The sequence below is a fragment of the Neodiprion pinetum genome, chromosome 4 (genome assembly GCF_021155775.2).
Source record: "Neodiprion pinetum isolate iyNeoPine1 chromosome 4, iyNeoPine1.2, whole genome shotgun sequence".
Classification (NCBI taxonomy): domain Eukaryota; kingdom Metazoa; phylum Arthropoda; class Insecta; order Hymenoptera; family Diprionidae; genus Neodiprion; species Neodiprion pinetum.
The window spans coordinates 34,699,080-34,710,755 of NC_060235.2; the positions used below are offsets into that span (position 1 = coordinate 34,699,080).

At 43.3% G+C, this 11,676-nt stretch overlaps 1 long non-coding RNA gene across 1 annotated transcript; it reads left to right on the forward strand.

Moving 5' to 3' along the window:
* Positions 1-6,358: 6,358 nt before the first annotated feature.
* Positions 6,359-10,015, forward strand: LOC138190810 (uncharacterized). Its single transcript, XR_011176898.1, has 3 exons — positions 6,359-6,500; positions 7,311-7,427; positions 9,719-10,015. It is a non-coding gene; the product is annotated as an uncharacterized lncRNA (long non-coding RNA).
* Positions 10,016-11,676: the final 1,661 nt, after the last annotated feature.

Consider the following 11,676-nt stretch of genomic DNA (forward strand, 5'->3'; position numbering starts at 1 on the left):
AAAGCGTATTTTGCTTGAATTCCACGCTCGTAAGATGATCAGCCCTGTTCGTCCGTAATTGCACATTTGCGTGCCAGGAATAAACATTTTGAAAAAATGTATACATATAGATATGTAAAACCTCGATGAACATGTCTTTCACGAGTAAGCCATCGCTTCGCTATAATGTCCAGCAGAAATGATCTCATCTTCGCTGGAGTGTAATTATCTCTAATTGATAATGTGTGTTCTCGCCGTTCGTCGACGTTACATTGCCGCTGGAAATGGTGTCCCTCGCCAATTCCGCATTTCTCCGACCGATTAATTTATGATTCATACAATATATACCCACTATAAATATTAAAAGAACGCTGAATTATTACGTGAGATAATTGGAAATTACATTCAGGAATGGCTACAGACCAATTCCCTTGGATGACTGTGGACGAGTCCGTTTTTTCTCTCCTAATTATTACCGAGTAATCCGATTTCATAATTACTTTTTTTTTATCACCATCGGATTCCTGGAAAATCGAGTGTGGCCGTGACTATAATGAATGGCTATGCGGAGGAGTGAATTAAACAAGGCTATTAAGGCTGGGTAAACTCTTAGTTAAATACAGAACTATAACTAGAAAGTTTCTCTTCCATATCTGAAAAATCAGAAGTATATTGTATAATGCTGTACATAGTTGCCTGAGCTTCTCCGATATCGCGACTAGCAATAATTTTTAGAATGTCTGCGAACCACGGCATGAATTACTCCTGCGAACGTGATCGCGTTTTCAAAAGGTCTTAGCTTCACAACCGTCGAACTTTAACCTTGGGCATAATTTTTGTGCTTCGGAATTTTTAACGGTGCGCGCAGTAAGCTGTGGAGAAGTTTCTCGCAAAGTTATGAAGCTTCTCGAAATGAACTTCCCCGCCCTATCTTATTATAATTACGTGAAATGTATTTTAGACCGTTTTAATTAGGTTTGCGCTGTGGCATTTCGGAATACACATTAAAATTAAATTAATAACCGTCCGATATGCTCAGATCTTTCACAGTTTGTACGGTAATTAAAAAATCCTGATAGATACAATCGGAAATTGATACTGTGGTAAAAAATTTTAAACTTGAAATGGTAACTCGATAACAAAGTTATTGCATAACAGCGTATCATAAGGTGATGTTTTTATCAATATGTCACTTTTCAAATATCGCATAAGGTAAGTGTTCAATAAACAACATGCATGTCGTCTTGTAATACATTGTGACTATTCCACAGTGAAATATGTGCGTGACCCGGTGAAATATGATTGAAATAATACACCTAAATTCCGATGACAGTTGGAACATATGTATTTCTCATATAATAGGACGCAAATGGTTTGATAAGTAATATACGAAAGAAAATTCGATCACTGTAATAGCAACGTTATATATTACAGTACCGGAATATTAGAAAATATATAATGGGTTACAATATATTGAATTTTCCAAGGAGCGCAAATAATTTCATAGATTCGAAAATGTAAAATGTCAGAACCGTCAGAGTAAATAAGAAGATATAGCAAGCCAAAACTTACACAGAATAGTTAGAATTCCAACAGTTTTGGTTTTCCATACCTTGTACCTTTGCACATTTTTACTTTTCCGCACTTTACCTTTGTAGATTTTAAAGTTCTATAAAATAGGTTTTTGTGTTTTTGAAGAATGGATATTGTTACCGTTCCATTTTCTAATCCATCCGCATTCTTCTTCCCTGTGCCTCACCGTGCGCACGCAGAGTTGAATTCTCCGCTAAAATTTGTTAATTAAACCTGCCGTCGTGACCACTCGGCTCCGGTCTCCCTCGGCTTTAATTCCCGTGGTTACTTATCGTTCGTATTTCTCGCACGGATCCGGAGTCCGGATAGGTCGAGGATGGGTGGGGGGGTATCCGAAGTCACGTCATCCTCGGAGACGCAATCTCACCTCTAGCGACCTCTTGTTATTAATTATCTCGGTTTGACTGGTGCGGTCAATGAGAATCATTAATTTCTTTTGAGATTTTAGCGCTGGTAGTATGCCGTAATGGTTCGCCGCGTGCTCACCTACACGCGTATCGCATAGCTCGGAGAGTGTTTCGATGCGTATACCGTATGCGTGCAGGAAGGCAGGCAGCCTATGTGCGCCGTGGCACGGGATTCCACGTTGGATATTAGCTCCAGGTAATTACAACCATTAGTTCGCGCATACATCAATTATCGATGACATGATGACGCGGGCACGATGCTGCCCGGGGCACTCCGACGCTAGGGAATCCTTCGCTCCCAGCCTCCGCGCCTCCATCCTCGACATCTTGCATAACGCGGATCGTCGACGTTGACGCTCCCTTTTTAACAGATGAACCTCACCTGGACGAGACCGCGATAATTCCTTCCGGAAACGTGAGTCGCGCTCAAACAACCGCTAATTAGCAGATGTCCCTTGGTCCGAGTCGCAGGCCTTCGAGTCTCCGGTAAGCGAGATTCTCGTTCGCAGCATCTCAAACGTTCCTCCTCTTCGCTCGCGCCGTCAAGTCCACGGATGGCTAGTTGAGGTAGAATGACTGTGACGAAAACGCGGATCCAAGGCTCTGACTGTAAAAATTGAAAGGTACGTTCACCTTGCGACACTGAGCCCTGTTTTCAAACGGAGTATATTTCTTGAAGGATCGCGGTGCGTTGTGTCCCGGTATCGCGAGTGAGTAAAAACGGAATTTACTCACCGCCTGGGTAGGAGAAATACAAATCTTATACGCATGTACGAGTATGTATGATTGAAGCGGGGACGACTTAAGATTGATTAATTGAACTATGCCTACGTATTTGGTGCGCCTCGAGCATCGAGCAAGCCGAGGCTCCGGCTTCGTCTGTCATTACATCTGGAAGATTCCCCTAAACGAGCGGAGCTCGTTAGTCAACGCGTATCCATTCTGGAAAAACGTGGGCAAAGTATAAGAAACTCGTTGTTTCGCAAGAATATCGTCAATTTTTTTTTTCCACTGCCAATGACGCAGCCCCTCGTTATCCTCGTATGGACATAATATATTAGCCTCCGGGGCAGTCCGACCATTTAAATGTTTACATACGTTATTACCGAAGGACTCCCATCCACGCATGTCAATATTTACAGAAAAAGAGAAATAAGCGCCGGGGATAGGAATAAAAAGGAAGCCCGAAGTTTCAAGCGCTCGTACCTAATTGATTCAACGTAACAAGGCTTTGAAATTACTCAAATGAATTTTAAATGAATTTTAACGAGACGACGCGGCGGGTCTGTAGACAAGGTGAATAGCTACGCCATGACACACTTCAAAGGCGCAAGTTAATAGCTCTGGTAGAGAAAAAAAAGTAAAAACACTCAATTTCATTCATCACCAAACGCCTTGATGATGATCACGAGGTGTGCAAGTGATTTGGAAAAAACGAATGGTTCACGGCTCCTCGGCCAATAACTCCACCTGCGTTGTATCCCGACTGCCGACTTAAAAACATCCCAACTGAAACGGTGGTAGCCAATTAAGCAAACGAATTAATGAAAACGTGACACTAGTGCAGCATAGAAATATCCTTCAAACGAACCTATAGCCGTGTCTGGCACTATCATAAATGTGATGAATTACGTGGTTATTCGTTACGGCTATAATGGACGCATCACTCATCCGGCCAACCAATCACGTATACTTGAATGTATCGCTCGGTGATCGGTACGATACTTGTCCGCCATTCTCCCAATCAAACGGTGATAACGCAGTTCGAGAGCCAGTCGTGGTCTTCCGAACGTTTTACAGCGCTGAAAATAGGTAGATACATTCTACCGATGGTCAGCTTCCACAAGTCTGCATCCCAGGCGCGGTTATTCCGAGAGCAAAGATTAGGTCCCAAGAATCCTGGGGCATCTCTGGTCGCCGGAAAACCGGGTGTACATGTGTGTGGAGGGTATAAGGTGCGAGAGACAGGCTCTTCCCAGCAGCGGGCGCACACTCGATAAGATATACAACTCTACAAAGAGAAGCACTTGGCGCCGGGTACAGTTGAGATCTTAATTACTGGTTTTACGGTCGACGTCGCGTTATCTGTTGGCTACTCTTCGCGCCACTCACAGCTAACCGAGTGTCTCTTTCTCCCGAGTGGCTTGTCCACGTATTGAATTACATTCCTTGCCTCGCCTCACCTGCGAAGAGTAAGATTCGGCCATTGCCGCACAGATATAGCCTTCCGCCTTTTCTGACAGCTGCGGCACCTATATCTTGACGGTCAAAAGAAATTTCTCTCGCCTCATCGCGCGCCTTACTAGTAACATTTTACTCAGAGTTACATATACCCCCCTGTTTAGTTCCGTATACGTATGAATTATGCATTTATTCACTTGTTACTCTGTGGTGTAACATATTCTAAACGTGCGTGCATTCTTTCATCGGGAACGCACTCGAGACACCGAGCGTAACTTATACGCCTATATGCATAACTAGAACCGCGTTTTTTCATCTTTCATATGTATAGTTTATCTCCGGACTTCGTGAACTGTTGTAACTCCATGTCTCATCGTCAGATGGTGAAACGAAATGCTACAGCGCCGAATACAGAAACGCAGCCAACGATAAATATAGCTGTGGTTGTGCTTCGCTTTAGGGGTATACACTTCACTCGGCAATGTCTAGACGGGATCCATTCTTGCAGAGCTATATACTTTCAGGCGGGGAATAGCTTCAATTAATGGTTAGTACGTATGCGGTGGTCGGATTAATTGAAGGGATGGATGGAAAACTGGGGATTAGTCGTAACGTGTAGTCTTGAAATGGAGACAAAAACGTCGCTGCGATACTTTCAGCGTTTCCCAAATCAATTAAGTATCGCTCGTTGATATAGTGATTCGTGCCAAAACTTCGAATATTTGTGCAACGCCTACGGAAATGGTGAAAAACCACGGTCCGACCGGTCTTTGGAAAAGAAAGTTTTATACGTGTTGGTTTGTGTCCCTTTTTTATCTGCTGTCTAGAATAGCCTCATTAGGTTTTTTTCTGTTTCATTCTTGAAAAACGTAATCAACTGTTGGTAATATGCCCTTCGACAAATTAATGACTTGTATTATTCCGTACCGATTTAACATCTTCGTATATAGGATACTTTGAAGGATCCGTATGATCAACGATTACCGTAACGCCGCGCCGGAGGGCTGCAGTTCCGAAATACGAAACGTCACCGTCAACTGGACGGTATCTGTAATGGACAGATGGAAAGCTATATATTTTCTACCACGTCGTAACGACGTCAAGTTAGCCATAGCTGAGCCGCCATAAAGCTAATAAATATTAAATACGTAATGACCGCAATAAATACAACCAGTCGTAAACCGAACAATAAACATTTTACACCCAAGCAGTTGCAGGCAGGATCTTGGTCCGGATTTCCTGATTACCTACGATCGCTTTACCCGCGTCACATCCAATCCTGCCGACTAGACGCGTCCTGCAGCACATAAATCTCAGGTTTTATGAAAATTATTATTTTTTTCAATAAAATCCAATAAAACAGGTTTACCGGTAAAACAATTTTCTGTAACACCTTAACTACCATATAAAAACGATTCACCAATTTTCGTCAACCTTCAGCGTGCGTAGTTCTGAGACTGTAGACCGGTTAGTGTCTCGATCGGTGTCCGATCCTAATTCCAAATTACGCATCCAGCTTTCCTCCGATCTCTTTCGCGCGTAATTTTCTTTGTTTCAGACAAAGATAAAGAACTTGATGCTCGCGAGTGCCGACGACACTTACGACAATTTAGGAGCCGCGTCCGCACGCGGCGGTTCGTTCCAATGGTTACGGTGGTTCCGGTGGTTTTGCCGGGCACCGCCCCTAACGTGTTCCATATTATATCAAATAACCCCCGCCGGCATTTCATCCATTAACACACCGTCTATCCTATTATTCCTGTATTCATAGTCTGCTCTATATAATAGGAAGCGCAATTCCGAACCGTTCCAGGACAGCTGTGCAAGCCTGCATCGTGAAATAATTTATATCCGCTGTTCGCGTCACGTAGCCGCGCGCGGGTTCATCAAAATTTTAGCTTCCATACCGCGGAGGAACCGATCGCTTGACCGAGTTCCGATAGAAACTTGTTTCCACGCTCGACTTACTATAGCTCTATTATCATTGTATACATGGGTTAGGTATACACCTATAGGTATGTTTCTAGCATACGGAGTACGATTTCAATCTCGCATTCCATCTCCGGAACACTTTCTTCTTCCGAATTGAGCCGGATTCGAATTTGAATATATCACTTGATTAGATAAGATTTAACAGCCTGGTTATCTGGCATCGTTATGTCAATAGGTAGATACGCATTGGCTTATTTCGGCTCAGCGTGGGTATCGCGCCGATGAAGGGCTCGTAATGTAGCGGCGCAAGGACCAATTACCGACGTCATCCTCGATACCGCACTCGGGCAGAGGACTTGGCGACCGCGATAAGGAAGCGGGATATCTTGGATACTGAAATACGTACAGGTATGTGCCTCATTACCTGCTGTGTAGGAAGCCGGATGGGTTGATTAATTGCGTGACGGCTCACCGCGTCGTTAATATCAAATTAAATTGTGACTCGGTGCGTTAAGCCGCCCAGACGTCTCGGCATTTATACAATAACATAGCCAACACGAAGTTCGGGGAACGCATTAGCGACTGATTCACAAACGTAGTACGGGGCGGCAATGGCATTCCACGTGTCCTCAGGCTAAGTTTGTCTCCTGAAATTGCACGTATGTATGAAGATTCCCGACGCGGCATTTACCACCCCGTAAATGGCACACCTAATAATGATAAAATGAACCCTAATTCTTAGAACGAATATAAATTAGAGGGGGATTGCATTATGTGTGAGAAAAACTTATCCAGATTACAAACAAATTTCCGTGCAACATTTACAGATACCTGTCATGAATGAAAATTGTGACATTAGCGAAATGCATCAACACACCGCACAAAAACGTGAAAACTTTGCTCGGATCTCAGTGCGGTGCGTAGTCCTATAGATCTAAAGAGTACATATAAGTAGAAGGAAGGCACGCGTCTAATTAATTGTATGCATAGAATATATACATTCGAAGAGTTCAATGTGTATATTACTCTACACGAGTAATATTTACGTGGCCACGCACAACAACCGTAGTAGGGAGACTAGATGCGTTTTTTTTTTCTCTCAAGCAGTGGTTGTTGGCTCAAGAATTTCGTAACGGTCGAGCTATAAGTATAATACATGTGTATGACATGCAGACTCGTTTGAAGTGTAGTACTTTTGAAACAGTCCCTTGTCCATAGATAACAAACAATATGGTGGGCAATTTGATGATCGAGACAGAAAGAGAGAGAGAGACAGAGACGAGAGAAGAGAAAGGTTCACAGAGAGACTGAGGGAGAGAGAGAAAGCTGCTACAGGTAGGTTAATGCCGCAGTGACGCTTGAGACGTAGGTATAACGAGGACGTTTGCTACTTTGAACTGAGTAGCCAAGTGGTCAAGTGCAGGTAGCACTTCTATTGCAAGAGCTGGGGGCGTTGATGCCGGATGCCTGGTGAGTGGCTAGGTTACAAGCCAACGAGATCTTGCTTTGATCTTTGATAGCTGATACGTCGTTCAACCGTATAACGTGCTACAGAGAAATCGGTCCGTTGATCCATCTGGAAATCAAAAGCCCATAGCTTCCTATCGTGCAATTACAGACCATTAGGCTTGACGTTGCCGAGAAATAAGGGTGATAAGAATATGAATGGTTTTGTAAAATAAAAAGAATAAAGGAAAAACCTTTCGCGGTATTACTACACCGGGGTGAGATAATCACTCACTGCATTAGGGGAGAGTGGTAAGTATAAGTTCGAGCAAGGTATACATTTTGGGATTGATCGTGATTTTCGAATGCTGTTTATCTCTTCTTACTGTTGTAATCCCGGAACTTTGTAACATTGAGAGAGTTCTTCGAAAGTGTGATCACGGTGACTTCGATAATTACGAAATATTGACGGTCATTCGTATACGAGTGTTTGCAGGTGAAATGCAATTTTCTATTTCTCCACGAGAAAAAAAAAAATTAAAAATGTGAACAACCAAACGAATGCACGCGAGATACACTAATGGGCAAACTTATCGTGGAAATGTTTTAACCACGGTTTACCTCCTCTCTGTCCCTTGTACCCGCGCTTGCTCTTCAACCGGAACTGCACGCGTACGTCCTACCCCATCGAGTTTTTAAAAGTGCTTTACCCTGCGGTGAATCCTGGCTGGATGACGGAGAAAATGGGGTTTTATATGGAGCAGGAGGAGAGAGAGGGGTGGTTTGTTGAATAGATCAGGAAGCAGATGCGGGGGGATCGTATATATGGTTCGGCTTTCAGGTGAGCACTTCATCCCGGTCGAGCTATAAGTGAAACCTTCGTTTTCGGATTCAGGTGCAACGGGCCGCGATTAACGCACCCTGGAAGAAGATGAGACGGGTTCGTTATTTTGATAGCCTTCGGAGATGCCACCGAGCGTGTCGACGATCCCCGTACCTTGCGACTCGGAACCCCATAGAACTAGGATATATACCATGGACCAGCTCAGCCCTATACCTCGGTATAGTACTGAGTCTTGCGTCCTGATCACCCCGGCGCCACCATAGCTGCATAGCTTCGAGTTCCCGGTGCAGCAACAACGAGCAGCAGCCACACGTAGCCGGTAGATTATACCTGCAGCTGAGGCGGTGCAGTGTGGTTAGCAAAGGAAAGGCGGTCTTTTAGGCGCCACTTCAACCATGTAATGCAGCTAGCCGTCCCAACCTTCGCCCGCAGCCCGATCTGTCCGTCGGGCCATCCGTTCGGGAAAAATATCTTCATCTTTCGTGTTCGTTGGTGCTTGCAAATTGGAAAACCTTACTTAGACGCTTCATCAAAGCCGAATACGGTCAAGCAAAATATTATGCCAGTTGGACTTTCGGAGCCTCACGCAAGCCTTCGTTAATCTTCGTACTCGTAAGGAGGGGTTGCTGGCACAGAAAAAAAGTCTTCAAATATGCCTTGACCGGATTCTATAATTCGACTAGACCAGGATTATTTTTTCCCAATATTAATCCTGTTTACTGAGCTGGGATCAAAGAGAATTTTCCTACTCTGTTTAGTTTTAATTTCAATCTTTGCTGAGGAACTTTGCTGCAAGCGTTGTATTCTCAGTGTAACCATCACTGAAAGTCGTAGTTTGTCAAAGTTGAGTCACAAGTGATAACCAAATTGAATATAGAAAAGTATATCCAAGCGTCGATGTAATTGATTAATTCCCGAGAGTGAGAGAGAAGGTAGTTGCTTAGGCTAAGTGAGAGCGGGACCTTGTTTTGATTTTAATGTGAAGTCGTACGTCGATCAAGTTTCAGCGGGCTTTTAGAAAACTCTGATATTGGATCCAAAAAATTTAGTAGTGAAGTTGAACGGAGGATATTCGCCTAAATATCCTTGAGGGTTGTTAGGATAACTGACAGTATTTTCCCACTAATTTCTAATTACTTTCAACATTTTTTTAGAACTCAAACAAGCATGTGCTTACCTATTAGTGCAGACCAATAAATTTGTTTCAAAAACGATAATTCCTGCACATAAAGCAATAAACAAAATTAATCGCGGTAGCAGCAAGATGTATAAGTGAAACGCATTTCTGTATCTATTTTTCAATCTTATACAATTCTAATTCTTTGTGTTTTTTTAGTTTCGTGTTCACGACCACTCGGGATTGGCTCATATAATATTTCCAATCTAAGTAGCCGCGCACCTGCCCTTTGGGCGAGGATAACGAGGACATCAAGTTATATCCAAACTGCAGGGGGATTGAAATCATCGCAGCAGCAACCGAGTTATCCAGGATAAACCGTGGAAGTTAGACTGAACCTGGATACCTTGTAATGTTAAGTCTGAGGCTGTTCAAGGGGGCTCGTAAACAAGGTTAAGTCAGGCTAATTAAAATTTCCCTTCGATACCCGAGCAATTAATACAACAAATTTTAATGATCCGCTTACGACTGTTGTAAATAAATAAAAATTCCCCCGCAATGTCCAAGCTTTATGGTTTATTATGCTTTATTACGCTCGATCGTCTGGCTGATGCGCGTGGCGAACGTTCCAATTAACGCTTAACGAAATCTAAAGGCCGAAAATAATGGCGCCGGAGTCGTTAATTTGCCGTCAACGAGCTAAGGATATATAATTCTCAAATACCTTATTGCCTAAATGCCTTAACCTGCAGAACTCCCTCGTAGTAGCAAAGTTGCATCAGCCATACAACGAAACTCTCTCAGCTTTCTTCTCCGCGGGAAAATTAACTCCATCCCTTCACAGCATGCTGCCCTTCACCCTCACCTACATGCGGCTCCTTAACGACTGCAGTTTATAGGCGAGAAAGCCACGCGTGCAGGTCCATACTAGTAATGAAAAATATGACCATCCTCGCCCGTATTGATCACCGCAAAACCGTCCCACCCGTTCCATCATATCCATCGAGCCAATATCCTGAATTATAATAGATCCACTCTAACCGGCGCGAAAGATATCTCTTAGCCCCTTTCTTAGGATTGGAGCTTTTATTTCACCGCACTTACGTAAGGGGGGCCGACATTTTTTGATTAGCTTTCCTAGCGAAACGATATTGATAGGGCCACAAACCCGTCGTGGTAAAGGCGTACGGCTGACACACACGGACTTGCAGAGGATCCAAGTGCCGGGTCTTCCGTGAAAGTGCACGAATTACACGGATAACTATAGGAAACAAAGAGGCATCCTCGTCGAGCGTTAGATCCGGGTTGGATAGTCGGTGAGTTGCTGCTATTATACTGCTGCTGCCATGCTGCTGCTGTGCGCGAGCTAAGCTACACCTACCTGAAAACGCACAAAAGTGTTAACCAACCGTGAAATAGACGTCCCTCTATCCCCGTAAACGCAATTAGTGTTTTTAATTAAAGGAATTACTCGCGTAGAACTAAGCAGCCAGGATATACCGCCGCCCGCTGCGTTAATTACAACCGAAGTATTACTTCAATGGATTTTATATTCTCGCTTCAACTTCGACGCCGACGTGCCTCTGTGTCGTGGCCGTGGCATTGCACGCGCGCATTTATCCAGTTTTACAGTATTTAACGAAGAAGTAATTTTGTTTTTTGTAGTTCTAATAAATCTACAGGTACAAAAGATGAGGCAATTCTTGACAAATCGTCCAATTTACTCAATTTCATTCCTTGTTATTGATTCGCGAATCGGTAGTCCGACTTACCAACCATTGTAAATTATCCGATCTTCATATCGTTTCGTATCGGTTTAAAGACGTAAACGCATGCATTCGAAGTCGGCACAATATGCAAACATTTTATCCGATATTTGAAGTATCACATCTCATCTGGACCTCATTTTTTTTACAATTTTTATAAATTGTGTTCGGAAATTTTTTCTTCATATCTTGTTACAGAGTTCACAATCGAGCCCTGAAAAATTCAAAATCGGCTTCATTTTTCCGTTGATAACGGCCTGGTATGACTTATAATCAACAGTAAATTGGTTCAATAACCGTCGGAGAGAATCCGTTTCTAAGCCTCTTCCATTTTCGTGCATAAAATCTCGGATTTGACGTTCAATGCCAAGCCTGTTCCTGCAGCATGTGAAATATATGTATGTACACACA